The 11,027-nt window shown below is 45.7% G+C and overlaps 19 non-coding genes across 19 annotated transcripts; all 19 read right to left on the reverse strand.

Moving 5' to 3' along the window:
- Positions 1-418: 418 nt before the first annotated feature.
- On the reverse strand, positions 419-491 carry trnam-cau (transfer RNA methionine (anticodon CAU)). The gene has a single exon. It is a non-coding gene; the product is annotated as a tRNA-Met (tRNA).
- A 955-nt stretch (positions 492-1,446) lies between these two features.
- On the reverse strand, positions 1,447-1,518 carry trnag-ucc (transfer RNA glycine (anticodon UCC)). Its single transcript has one exon. It is a non-coding gene; the product is annotated as a tRNA-Gly (tRNA).
- Positions 1,519-2,221: 703 nt separating this feature from the next.
- Positions 2,222-2,293, reverse strand: trnag-ucc (transfer RNA glycine (anticodon UCC)). Its single transcript has one exon. It is a non-coding gene; the product is annotated as a tRNA-Gly (tRNA).
- A 449-nt stretch (positions 2,294-2,742) lies between these two features.
- Positions 2,743-2,815, reverse strand: trnam-cau (transfer RNA methionine (anticodon CAU)). Its single transcript has one exon. It is a non-coding gene; the product is annotated as a tRNA-Met (tRNA).
- Positions 2,816-3,770: 955 nt separating this feature from the next.
- trnag-ucc (transfer RNA glycine (anticodon UCC)) lies at positions 3,771-3,842 on the reverse strand. The gene has a single exon. It is a non-coding gene; the product is annotated as a tRNA-Gly (tRNA).
- Positions 3,843-4,290: 448 nt separating this feature from the next.
- Positions 4,291-4,363, reverse strand: trnam-cau (transfer RNA methionine (anticodon CAU)). The gene has a single exon. It is a non-coding gene; the product is annotated as a tRNA-Met (tRNA).
- Positions 4,364-4,544: 181 nt separating this feature from the next.
- trnag-ucc (transfer RNA glycine (anticodon UCC)) lies at positions 4,545-4,616 on the reverse strand. The gene has a single exon. It is a non-coding gene; the product is annotated as a tRNA-Gly (tRNA).
- Positions 4,617-5,065: 449 nt separating this feature from the next.
- Positions 5,066-5,138, reverse strand: trnam-cau (transfer RNA methionine (anticodon CAU)). Its single transcript has one exon. It is a non-coding gene; the product is annotated as a tRNA-Met (tRNA).
- A 181-nt stretch (positions 5,139-5,319) lies between these two features.
- On the reverse strand, positions 5,320-5,391 carry trnag-ucc (transfer RNA glycine (anticodon UCC)). Its single transcript has one exon. It is a non-coding gene; the product is annotated as a tRNA-Gly (tRNA).
- Positions 5,392-5,840: 449 nt separating this feature from the next.
- trnam-cau (transfer RNA methionine (anticodon CAU)) lies at positions 5,841-5,913 on the reverse strand. The gene has a single exon. It is a non-coding gene; the product is annotated as a tRNA-Met (tRNA).
- A 701-nt stretch (positions 5,914-6,614) lies between these two features.
- On the reverse strand, positions 6,615-6,687 carry trnam-cau (transfer RNA methionine (anticodon CAU)). Its single transcript has one exon. It is a non-coding gene; the product is annotated as a tRNA-Met (tRNA).
- A 181-nt stretch (positions 6,688-6,868) lies between these two features.
- Positions 6,869-6,940, reverse strand: trnag-ucc (transfer RNA glycine (anticodon UCC)). The gene has a single exon. It is a non-coding gene; the product is annotated as a tRNA-Gly (tRNA).
- A 449-nt stretch (positions 6,941-7,389) lies between these two features.
- On the reverse strand, positions 7,390-7,462 carry trnam-cau (transfer RNA methionine (anticodon CAU)). Its single transcript has one exon. It is a non-coding gene; the product is annotated as a tRNA-Met (tRNA).
- A 181-nt stretch (positions 7,463-7,643) lies between these two features.
- On the reverse strand, positions 7,644-7,715 carry trnag-ucc (transfer RNA glycine (anticodon UCC)). Its single transcript has one exon. It is a non-coding gene; the product is annotated as a tRNA-Gly (tRNA).
- Positions 7,716-8,163: 448 nt separating this feature from the next.
- trnam-cau (transfer RNA methionine (anticodon CAU)) lies at positions 8,164-8,236 on the reverse strand. The gene has a single exon. It is a non-coding gene; the product is annotated as a tRNA-Met (tRNA).
- A 702-nt stretch (positions 8,237-8,938) lies between these two features.
- trnam-cau (transfer RNA methionine (anticodon CAU)) lies at positions 8,939-9,011 on the reverse strand. Its single transcript has one exon. It is a non-coding gene; the product is annotated as a tRNA-Met (tRNA).
- Positions 9,012-9,193: 182 nt separating this feature from the next.
- trnag-ucc (transfer RNA glycine (anticodon UCC)) lies at positions 9,194-9,265 on the reverse strand. Its single transcript has one exon. It is a non-coding gene; the product is annotated as a tRNA-Gly (tRNA).
- A 449-nt stretch (positions 9,266-9,714) lies between these two features.
- trnam-cau (transfer RNA methionine (anticodon CAU)) lies at positions 9,715-9,787 on the reverse strand. The gene has a single exon. It is a non-coding gene; the product is annotated as a tRNA-Met (tRNA).
- Positions 9,788-9,969: 182 nt separating this feature from the next.
- On the reverse strand, positions 9,970-10,041 carry trnag-ucc (transfer RNA glycine (anticodon UCC)). Its single transcript has one exon. It is a non-coding gene; the product is annotated as a tRNA-Gly (tRNA).
- Positions 10,042-11,027: the final 986 nt, after the last annotated feature.

Genomic DNA, 11,027 nt, shown 5'->3' on the forward strand with positions numbered 1-11,027 from the left:
TTTTATCTTTCCACAAACCTGCTAGCAGTATGTCTGGTTCTGGTCCAGTTCTGGTGCTGTGATACAAGTGTAACAGTCAACAAGTATATGGCCCTCGTCACAGATTTTGCTGTTGCCGAATTTTGTTGTTGCTCGATTGGCTACTGTTGCAGGTGAAATCTTAGCCATGGGATGCGGATGACTGTACAGATGCTTGCATCTGAGATCAGTTTGGGCTAGACGTTGAAATTGGAAGGTTTGTGGATCCGCTATGAGACGAGTAATGGTATCTACTTCTGAAGAAGTTCTTTGCACAGTTATGGAAGTACGCTGGGCTGATGCCACATGAGTGACATAAAAACATCTATTAGAGTCTGGGGGAGAGTGATTTTGTAAAAGTGCAGCTATGTATGGGAACTGTTTCAGCAAGTAAACAAACTGCCCCGTGTGAGGGTCGAACTCACGACCTTCAAATTATGAGACTGACGCGCTACCGACTGCGCTAACGAGGCTTTCACTGACATAAGCAGCCCTGTTTGCCAGTGTGCAAACACATCTGGAAGGCAGATGAATAAATCGATGGAGTAATGCTTATTTCAGTTTCTATAATGCAGCGGGATATTGATGGCATGCTGTTCAGCTGGACTATAAGCACCTGAAGACGCTCACAGAGAAGGAGGTCATAAGTAAGGCTGCGTTGGCCGGGAATCGAACCCAGTTCAACTGCTTGGAAGGCAGCTATGCTAGCCACTATACCACCAACGCCAAAGTTGAAAGTGCTTTCTAGCGATTATCTTTTATCTTTCCACAAACCTGCTAGCAGTATGTCTGGTTCTGGTGCAGGTCTGGTGTTGTGATACAAGTGTAACAGTCAACACGTATATGGCCCTCGCCACAGATTTTGCTGTTGCCGAATTTTGTTGATGCTCGATTGGCTACTGTTGCAGGTGAAATCTTAGCCATGGGATGCGGATGACTGTACAGATGCTTGCATCTGAGATCAGTTTGGGCTAGACGTTGAAATTGGAAGGTGTGTGGATCTGCTATGAGACGAGTAATGGTATCTACTTCTGAAGAAGTTCTTTTGCACAGTTATGGAAGTACGCTGGCCTGATGCCACATGAGTGACATAAAAACATCAATTAGAATCTGTGGGAGAGTGATTTTATAAAAGTGCAGCTATGTATGGGAACTGTTTCAGCAAGTAAGTAAACTGCCCCGTGTGAGGGTCAACTCACGACCTTCAGATTATGAGACTGACGCGCTACCGACTGCGCTAACGAGGCTTTCACTGACATAAGCAGCCCTGTTTGCCAGTGTGCTAACACATCTGGAAGGCAGATGTAGAAATCGATGGAGTAATGCTTCTTTCAGTTTCTATAACACAGTGAGATATTGATGGCATGCTGTTCAGCTGGACTATAAGCACCTGAAGACACTCACAGAGAAGGAGGTCATAAGTAAGGCTGTGTTGGCTGGGAATCGAACCCAGGTCAACTGCTTGGAAGGCAGCTATGCTAGCCACTATACCACCAACGCCAAAGTTGAAACAGCTTTGTAGCGATTATCTTTTATCTTTCCACAAACCTGCTAGCAGTATGTCTGGTTCTGGTCCAGGTCTGGTGTTGTGATAAAAGTGTAACAGTCAACAAGTATATGGCCCTCGTCACAGATTTTGCTGTTGTCGAATTTTGTTGATGCTCGATTGGCTACTGTTGCAGGTGTAATCTTAGCCATGGGATGCGGATGACTGTACAGATGCTTGCATCTGAGATCAGTTTGGGCTAGACGTTGAAATTGGAAGGTGTGTGGATCTGCTATGAGGCGAGTAATGGTATCTACTTCTGAAGAAGTTCTTTTGCACAGTTATGGAAGTACGCTGGCCTGATGCCGCATGAGTGACATAAAAACATCAATTAGAATCTGTGGGAGAGTGATTTTATAAAAGTGCAGCTATGTATGGGAACTGTTTCAGCAAGTAAGTAAACTGCCCCGTGTGAGGGTCAACTCATGACCTTCAGATTATGAGACTGACGCGCTACCGACTGCGCTAACGAGGCTTTCACTGGCATAAGCAGCCCTGTTTTGCCAGTGTGCTAACTCATCTGGAAGGCAGATATATAAATTCATGGAGTAATGCTTGTTTCAGTTTCTATAACGCAGCAGGTTATTGATGACATGCTGTTCAGCTGGACTATAAGCACCTGAAGACACTCACAGAGAAGGAGGTCATAAGTAAGGCTGCGTTGGCCGGGAATCGAACCCGGGTCAACTGCTTGGAAGGCAGCTATGCTAGCCACTATACCACCAACGCCAAAGTTGAAAAAGTTTCGTAGCGATTATCTTTTATCTTTCCACAAACCTGCTAGCAGTATGTCAGGTTCTGGTCCAGGTCTGGTGTTGTGATACAATTGTAACAGTCGACAAGTATATGGCCCTCGTCACAGATTTTGCTGTTGCCGAATTTTGTTGATGCTCGATTGGCTACTGTTGCAGGTGAAATCTTAGCCATGGGATGCGGATGACTGTACAGATGCTTGCATCTGAGATCAGTTTGGGCTAGACGTTGAAATTGGAAGGTTTGTGGATCCGCTATGAGACGAGTAATGGTATCTACTTCTGAAGAAGTTCTTTTGCACAGTTATGGAAGTACGCTGGCCTGATGCCACATGAGTGACATAAAAACATCAATTAGAATCTGTGGGAGAGTGATTTTATAAAAGTGCAGCTATGTATGGGAACTGTTTCAGTAAGTAAGTAAACTGCCCCGTGTGAAGGTCGAACTCACGACCTTCAGATTATGAGACTGACGCGCTACCGACTGCGCTAACGAGGCTTTCACTGACATAAGCAGCCCTGTTTGCCAGTGTGCTAACACATCTGGAAGGCAGATGTATAAATCAATGGAGTAATGCTTCTTGCAGTTTCTATAATGCAGCGGGATATTGATGGCATGCTGTTCAGCTGGACTATAACCACCTGAAGACACTCACAGAGAAGGAGGTCATAAGTAAGGCTGCGTTGGCCAGGAATCGAACCCAGGTCCACTGCTTGGAAGGCAGCTATGCTAGCCACTATACCACCAACGCCGAAGTTGAAAAAGTTTCGTAGCGATTATCTTTTATCTTTCCACAAACCTGCTAGCAGTATGTCTGGTTCTGGTCCAGGTCTGGTGTTGTGATACAAGTGTAACAGTCAACAAGTATATGGCCCTCGTCACAGATTTTGCTGTTGCCGAATTTTGTTGATGCTCGATTGGCTACTGTTGCAGGTGAAATCTTAGCCATGGGATGCGGATGACTGTACAGATGCTTGCATCTGAGATCAGTTTGGGCTAGACGTTGAAATTGGAAGGTTTGTGGATCCGTTATGAGACGAATAATGGTATCTACTTCTGAAGAAGTTCTTTGCACAGTTATGGAAGTACGCTGGCCTGATGCCAAATGAGTGACATAAAAACATCAATTAGAATCTGTGGGAGAGTGATTTTATAAAAGTGCAGCTATGTATGGGAACTGTTTCAGTAAGTAAGTAAACTGCCCCGTGTGAAGGTCGAACTCACGACCTTCAGATTATGAGACTGACGCGCTACCGACTGCGCAAACGAGGCTTTCACTGACATAAGCAGCCCTTTTTGCCAGTGTGCTAACACATCTGGAAGGCAGATGTAGAAATCGATGGAGTAATGCTTCTTTCAGTTTCTATAATGCAGCGGGATATTGATGGCATGCTGTTCAGCTGGACTATAAGCACCTGAAGACACTCACAGAGAAGGAGGTCATAAGTAAGGCTGCGTTGGCCGGGAATCGAACCCAGGTCCACTGCTTGGAAGGCAGCTATGCTAGCCACTATACCACCAACGCCAAAGTTGAAAAAGTTTCGTAGCGATTATCTTTTATCTTTCCACAAACCTGCTAGCAGTATGTCTGGTTCTGGTCCAGGTCTGGTGTTGTGATACAAGTGTAACAGTCAACAAGTATATGGCCCTCGTCACAGATTTTGCTGTTGCCGAATTTTGTTGATGCTCGATTGGCTACTGTTGCAGGTGAAATCTTAGCCATGGGATGCGGATGACTGTACAGATGCTTGCATCTGAGATCAGTTTGGGCTAGACGTTGAAATTGGAAGGTTTGTGGATCCGTTATGAGACGAATAATGGTATCTACTTCTGAAGAAGTTCTTTGCACAGTAATGGAAGTACGCGGGGCTCATGCAACATGAGTGACATAAAAACATCTGTTAGAGTCTGTGGGAGAGTGATTTTGTAAAAGTGCAGCTATGCATGGGAACTGTTTCAGCAAGTAAACAAACTGCCCCGTGTGAGGGTCGAACTCACGACCTTCAGATTATGAGACTGACGCGCTACCGACTGCGCTAACGAGGCTTTCACTGACATAAGCAGCCCTGTTTGCCAGTGTGCTAACACATCTGGAAGGCAGATGTATAAATCGATGGAGTAATGCTTCTTTCAGTTTCTATAATGCAGCGGGATATTGATGGCATGCTGTTCAGCTGGACTATAAGCACCTGAAGACACTCACAGAGAAGGAGGTCATAAGTAAGGCTGCGTTGGCCGGGAATCGAACCCAGGTCAACTGCTTGGAAGGCAGCTATGCTAGCCACTATACCACCAACGCCAAAGTTGAAACAGCTTTGTAGAGATTATCTTTTATCTTTCCACAAACCTGCTAGCAGTATGTCTGGTTCTGGTCCAGGTCTGGTGTTGTGATACAAGTGTAACAGTCAACAAGTATATGGCCCTCGTCACAGGTTTTGCTGTTGCCGAATTTTGTTGATGCTCGATTGGCTACTGTTGCAGGTGTAATCTTAGCCATGGGATGCGGATGACTGTACAGATGCTTGCATCTGAGATCAGTTTGGGCTAGACGTTGAAATTGGAAGGTGTGTGGATCTGCTATGAGACGAGTAATGGTATCTACTTCTGAAGAAGTTCTTTTGCACAGTTATGGAAGTACGCTGGCCTGATGCCACATGAGTGACATAAAAACATCAATTAGAATCTGTGGGAGAGTGATTTTATAAAAGTGCAGCTATGTATGGGAACTGTTTCAGTAAGTAAGTAAATTGCCCCGTGTGAAGGTCAAACTCACGACCTTCAGATTATGAGACTGACGCGCTACCGACTGCGCTAACGAGGCTTTCACTGACATAAGCAGCCCTGTTTGCCAGTGTGCTAACACATCTGGAAGGCAGATGTATAAATCAATGGAGTAATGCTTCTTTCAGTTTCTATAACGCAGCGGGATATTGATGGCATGCTGTTCAGCTATACTATAAGCACCTGAAGAGATTCACAGAGAAGGAGGTCATAAGTAAGGCTGCGTTGGCCGGGAATCGAACCCGGGTCAACTGCTTGGAAGGCAGCTATGCTAGCCACTATACCACCAACGCCGAAGTTGAAAAAGTTTCGTAGCGATTATCTTTTATCTTTCCACAAATCTGCTAGCAGTATGTCTGGTTCTGGTCCAGGTCTGGTGTTGTGATACAAGTGTAACAGTCAACAAGTATATGGCCCTCGTCACAGATTTTGCTGTTGCCGAATTTTGTTGATGCTCGATTGGCTACTGTTGCAGGTGAAATCTTAGCCATGGGATGCGGATGACTGTACAGATGCTTGCATCTGAGATCAGTTTGGGCTAGACGTTGAAATTGGAAGGTTTGTGGATCCGCTATGAGACGAGTAATGGTATCTACTTCTGAAGAAGTTCTTTTGCACAGTTATGGAAGTACGCTGGGCTGATGCCACATGAGTGACATAAAAACATCTGTTAGAGTCTGTGGGAGAGTGATTTTGTGAAAGTGAAGCTATGCATGGGAACTGTTTCAGCAAGTAAACAAACTGCCCGGTGTGAGGGTCGAACTCACGACCTTCAGATTATGAGACTGACGCGCTACCGACTGCGCTAACGAGGCTTTCACTGACGTAAGCAGCCCTGTTTGCCAGTGTGCTAACACATCTGGAAGGCAGATGTATAAATCGATGGAGTAATGCTTCTTTCAGTTTCTATAATGCAGCGGGATATTGATGGCATGCTGTTCATCTGGACTATAAGCACCTGAAGACACTCACAGAGAAGGAGGTCATAAGTAAGGCTGCGTTGGCCAGGAATCGAACCCAGGTCCACTGCTTGGAAGGCAGCTATGCTAGCCACTATACCACCAACACCGAAGTTGAAAAAGTTTTGTAGCGATTATCTTTTATCTTTCCACAAACCTGCTAGCAGTATGTCTGGTCCTGGTCCAGGTCTGGTGTTGTGATACAAGTGTAACAGTCAACAAGTATATGGCCCTCGTCACAGGTTTTGCTGTTGCCGAATTTTGTTGATGCTCGATTGGCTACTGTTGCAGGTGTAATCTTAGTCATGGGATGCGGATGACTGTACAGATGCTTGCATCTAAGATCAGTTTGGGCTAGACGTTGAAATTGGAAGGTTTGTGGATCCGTTATGAGACGAATAATGGTATCTACTTCTGAAGAAGTTCTTTGCACAGTAATGGAAGTACGCGGGGCTCATGCAACATGAGTGACATAAAAACATCTGTTAGAGTCTGTGGGAGAGTGATTTTGTAAAAGTGCAGCTATGCATGGGAACTGTTTCAGCAAGTAAACAAACTGCCCCGTGTGAGGGTCGAACTCACGACCTTCAGATTATGAGACTGACGCGCTACCGACTGCGCTAACGAGGCTTTCACTGACATAAGCAGCCCTGTTTGCCAGTGTGCTAACACATCTGGAAGGCAGATGTATAAATCGATGGAGTAATGCTTCTTTCAGTTTCTATAATGCAGCGGGATATTGATGGCATGCTGTTCAGCTGGACTATAAGCACCTGAAGACACTCACAGAGAAGGAGGTCATAAGTAAGGCTGCGTTGGCCGGGAATCGAACCCAGGTCAACTGCTTGGAAGGCAGCTATGCTAGCCACTATACCACCAACGCCAAAGTTGAAACAGCTTTGTAGAGATTATCTTTTATCTTTCCACAAACCTGCTAGCAGTATGTCTGGTTCTGGTCCAGGTCTGGTGTTGTGATACAAGTGTAACAGTCAACAAGTATATGGCCCTCGTCACAGGTTTTGCTGTTGCCGAATTTTGTTGATGCTCGATTGGCTACTGTTGCAGGTGTAATCTTAGCCATGGGATGCGGATGACTGTACAGATGCTTGCATCTGAGATCAGTTTGGGCTAGACGTTGAAATTGGAAGGTGTGTGGATCTGCTATGAGACGAGTAATGGTATCTACTTCTGAAGAAGTTCTTTTGCACAGTTATGGAAGTACGCTGGCCTGATGCCACATGAGTGACATAAAAACATCAATTAGAATCTGTGGGAGAGTGATTTTGTAAAAGTGCAGCTATGCATGGGAACTGTTTCAGCAAGTAAACAAACTGCCCCGTGTGAGGGTCGAACTCACGACCTTCAGATTATGAGACTGACGCGCTACCGACTGCGCTAACGAGGCTTTCACTGACATAAGCAGCCCTGTTTGCCAGTGTGCTAACACATCTGGAAGGCAGATGTAGAAATCGATGGAGTAATGCTTCTTTCAGTTTCTATAATGCAGCGGGATATTGATGGCATGCTGTTCAGCTGGACTATAAGCACCTGAAGACACTCACAGAGAAGGAGGTCATAAGTAAGGCTGCGTTGGCCGGGAATCGAACCCAGGTCCACTGCGTGGAAGGCAGCTATGCTAGCCACTATACCACCAACGCCGAAGTTGAAAAAGTTTCGTAGCGATTATCTTTTATCTTTCCACAAACCTGCTAGCAGTATGTCTGGTTCTGGTCCAGGTCTGGTGTTGTGATACAAGTGTAACAGTCAACAAGTATATGGCCCTCGTCACAGATTTTGCTGTTGCCGAATTTTGTTGATGCTCGATTGGCTACTGTTGCAGGTGAAATCTTAGCCATGGGATGCGGATGACTGTACAGATGCTTGCATCTGAGATCAGTTTGGGCTAGACGTTGAAATTGGAAGGTTTGTGGATCCGTTATGAGACGAATAATGGTATCTACTTCTGAAGAAGTTCTTTGCACAGTAATGGAAGTACGCGGGGCTCATGCAACATGAGTGACATAAAAACATCTGTTAGAGTCTGTGGGAGAGTGATTTTGTAAAAGTGCAGCTATGCATGGGAACTGTTTCAGCAAGTAAACAAACTGCCCGGTGTGAGGGTCGAACTCACGACCTTCAGATTATGAGACTGACGCGCTACCGACTGCGCTAACGAGGCTTTCACTGACATAAGCAGCCCTGTTTGCCAGTGTGCTAACACATCTGGAAGGCAGATGTAGAAATCGATGGAGTAATGCTTCTTTCAGTTTCTATAATGCAGCGGGATATTGATGGCATGCTGTTCAGCTGGACTATAAGCACCTGAAGACACTCACAGAGAAGGAGGTCATAAGTAAGGATGCGTTGGCCAGGAATCAAACCCAGGTCAACTGCTTGTAAGGCAGCTATCCTAGCCACTATACCACCAACGCCAAAGTTGAAACAGCTTTGTAGCGATTATCTTTTATCTTTCCACAAACCTGCTAGCAGTATGTCTGGTTCTGGTCCAGGTCTGGTGTTGTGATACAAGTGTAACAGTCAACAAGTATATGGCCCTCGTCACAGGTTTTGCTGTTGCCGAATTTTGTTGATGCTCGATTGGCTACTGTTGCAGGTGTAATCTTAGCCATGGGATGCGGATGACTGTACAGATGCTTGCATCTGAGATCAGTTTGGGCTAGACGTTGAAATTGGAAGGTGTGTGGATCTGCTATGAGACGAGTAATGGTATCTACTTCTGAAGAAGTTCTTTTGCACAGTTATGGAAGTACGCTGGCCTGATGCCACATGAGTGACATAAAAACATCAATTAGAATCTGTGGGAGAGTGATTTTATAAAAGTGCAGCTATGCATGGGAACTGTTTCAGCAAGTAAGTTATCTGCCCCGTGTGAGGGTCGAACTCAAGACCTTCAGATTATGAGACTGACGCGCTACCGACTGCGCTAACGAGGCTTTCACTGGCATAAGCAGCCCTGTTTTGCCAGTGTGCTAACTCATCTGGAAGGCAGATATATAGATTGATGGAGTAATGCTTGTTTCAGTTTCTATAATGCAGCGGGATATTGATGGCATGCTGTTCAGCTGGACTATAAGCACCTGAAGACACTCACAGAGAAGGAGGTCATAAGTAAGGCTGCGTTGGCCGGGAATCGAACCCGGGTCAACTGCTTGGAAGGCAGCTATGCTAGCCACTATACCACCAATGCCGAAGTTGAAAAAGTTCCGTAGCGATTATCTTTTATCTTTCCACAAATCTGCTAGCAGTATGTCTGGTTCTGGTCCAGGTCTAGTGTTGTGATACAAGTGTAACAGTCAACAAGTATATGGCCCTCGTCACAGATTTTGCTGTTGCCGAATTTTGTTGATGCTCGATTGGCTACTGTTGCAGGTGAAATCTTAGCCATGGGATGCGGATGACTGTACAGATGCTTGCATCTGAGATCAGTTTGGGCTAGACGTTGAAATTGGAAGGTTTGTGGATCCGCTATGAGACGAGTAATGGTATCTACTTCTGAAGAAGTTCTTTTGCACAGTTATGGAAGTACGCTGGGCTGATGCCACATGAGTGACATAAAAACATCTGTTAGAGTCTGTGGGAGAGTGATTTTGTAAAAGTGCAGCTATGCATGGGAACTGTTTCAGCAAGTAAACAAACTGCCCCGTGTGAGGGTCGAACTCACGACCTTCAGATTATGAGACTGACGCGCTACCGACTGCGCTAAGGAGGCTTTCACTGGCATAAGCAGCCCTGTTTTGCCAGTGTGCTAACTCATCTGGAAGGCAGATATATAGATTGATGGAGTAATGCTTCTTTCAGTTTGTATAACGCAGCGGGTTATTGATGACATTCTGTTCAGCTGAACTATAAGCACCAGAAGACACTCACAGAGAAGGAGGTCATAAGTAAGGCTGCGTTGGCCGGGAATCGAACCCGGGTCAACTGCTTGGAAGGCAGCTATGCTAGCCACTATACCACCAACGCCGAAGTTGATAAAGCTTCGTAGCGATTATCTTTTATCTTTCCACAAACCTGCTAGCAGTATGTCTGGTTCTGGTGCAGGTCTGGTGTTGTGATACAAGGGTATTATCCATCCATCCATTTTCCAAAATGCTTATCCTATTGGGTCGCGGGGGGTCTGGAGCCTTTCCTGGAACCAATGGGCATGAGGCAGGGAACAACCCAGGATGGGGGGCCAGCCCATTGCAGGGCACACACACACACACACACACACACACACCAGTCGCTCACACATGCAAACCTATGGGCAATTTAGCGACTCCAATTAGCCTCAGCATGTTTTTGGACTGTGGGGGGAAACCGGAGTACCCGGAGGAAACCCCACAAGAACATGGGGAGAACATGTAAACTCCACACAAATGTGACCCAGGCGGAGACTCGAACCCGTGTTCCGGGGGTGTGAGGCAACAGTGCTAACCACTGCACCACCATGCCTCCCCCCAACAATATTTATTTGTTTATCAAACTCAATGATGAATCAAAGATGACACCAAGATTTTTAGTATGTGACCGGAAGTTCTCTGAATGAGGCCCTAATTGTTCTCATGGACAGACCCTGATTGACCAAAACTCATTACCTCTGTCTTGTTTTCATTAATTTGGACGAAAGTCATTGCTGTCTTGTTCTTAATATCCTCCAGACAGTTAGAAAGGGCCATCAGTGAGCAGCAGTCACCAGGTTTTAATGGCAAATAGAGCAGCGTATCACTGGCATAGCAATGATATTTTACATAATAACGTTCACAAATAGAACCCAAAGGTAACATGAATAGAGGGAATAGGAGAGGGCCTGTATCACAGGACTGGATATGTTTACAAGGCCATAGTACTGAAGGGGTGTGGTCATCCCACACAGTGACAAGCCCATTCATTCACCTCATCTAGGCCTTTTACTAGGGATGTAAGGTCCTTGTTTTCCTCTCAGACCCTAGAACACACTGCCAGGCTCA

The sequence above is a fragment of the Brienomyrus brachyistius genome, chromosome 4 (genome assembly GCF_023856365.1).
Source record: "Brienomyrus brachyistius isolate T26 chromosome 4, BBRACH_0.4, whole genome shotgun sequence".
In the NCBI taxonomy this organism is placed as follows: Eukaryota; Metazoa; Chordata; class Actinopteri; order Osteoglossiformes; family Mormyridae; genus Brienomyrus; species Brienomyrus brachyistius.